Here is a 1,391-nt window from a genome sequence, read left to right on the forward strand (position 1 = left end):
CTTTCAATCGGTAGAACATTTTCGGCAGAAGACATACTACGCAAAGATAGTACGCTCCTACCGCCTCATCGGATACTTCTGCGAAAGCAGAAGTTTTTATAGAAAGCAGACGGTTATACTCTTTTGAATGAATCGATGCTCAGTTAGTACAAGCACACACGCATCTAACAATTTTTGTTAGAATACGTACACACAGGTCACCAGCTTCCCGACTCAGGGGAACCTTGCCACGATATTTGGTCATTACGTCCAGGACAGCGACCCGCGGCGCAGCAGTGTAGAGAAAAAACCAGAACGAGAACGGAGGAACAGTCGAGAAATAGCGTAAAATACACTAAGACTCGAGGAGCGGTGACTGAATTCTCAACCGAGGCCGTAGAATAGCCACGCGCTCAACGCTGTTCCGACCGAACCGTCCGGCTCGACGTCTCTCTTATAGATACGAAAGCGCCAGCCGGAAGGCCGGCGCCGGCCGGGCTAGCGGCCGCGCGCTTACGGTGCAAAACCTCCGTAGCAACGTACCGTTCGGAAGGGACGCTGGAACTTAGTCTCGCGAACGCTCGATCACTACTATACAAAGCCAATATCCAACCATCGAAATACATTACCAGACGTTTTATTAACATAATAGAAATGCATTTTTACCAAAAAATTAATTTTTTTTTTCACCGAAAAATTGCATCAGTAAACATACTCTTTTATCGAATACGGACAAAAAATAAGTTTATAATCAATTACAATACGTTAAAATAAGTAGAAATATGCAAAAAAATATATACCTTGTAACGTTAATTAACGAAAAAATTAGAAAAATATCCCAGTCGTGTCAGTTCGACGAACGCTAATTTTTTGAAAAAATCGATAAAAATGTTTAATCCCGACGTATTTAATAGAGATAGAACGATTCCCGTAAAAAAATTTATACCTTGTAACGCTTTTTAACGAATAAACTCGAAAAAACTTTTTCGCCCTCGGAATTTTTCTAAGTCCCAACGTACCGGCTCGGAATTTTTCTATGTTCCAACGACCGGTCGTGTCGGTCCAAACGTTTTTATATCCGTCTGCCGACGATATAAACGCTTAATCCCGACGTATTTTATCGAGTTATAACGATTTCTTGAAAAATATTCGTACGTTATAACGCTTTTTAACGAATTAATCGAAAAAGAGTGTTCGGTCCGAAAATTTTCTAAGTACGAACGACCGGCCGCATAGGTCCGTTTTTAAAAATCGTTCTCGGACGGAAATAAACCATTAATCCCGACGTATTTCGTCGAGTTACGTCGATTTATGCAAAAAAATTCATACCTTGTAACGCTTTTTAACGAATAAACTCGAAAAAACTTTTTCGCCCTCGGAATTTTTCTAAGTCCCAACGTACCGGCTCGGAA

This window comes from Bombus huntii, unplaced genomic scaffold, assembly GCF_024542735.1.
Source record: "Bombus huntii isolate Logan2020A unplaced genomic scaffold, iyBomHunt1.1 ctg00000159.1, whole genome shotgun sequence".
NCBI classification, from domain to species: domain Eukaryota; kingdom Metazoa; phylum Arthropoda; class Insecta; order Hymenoptera; family Apidae; genus Bombus; species Bombus huntii.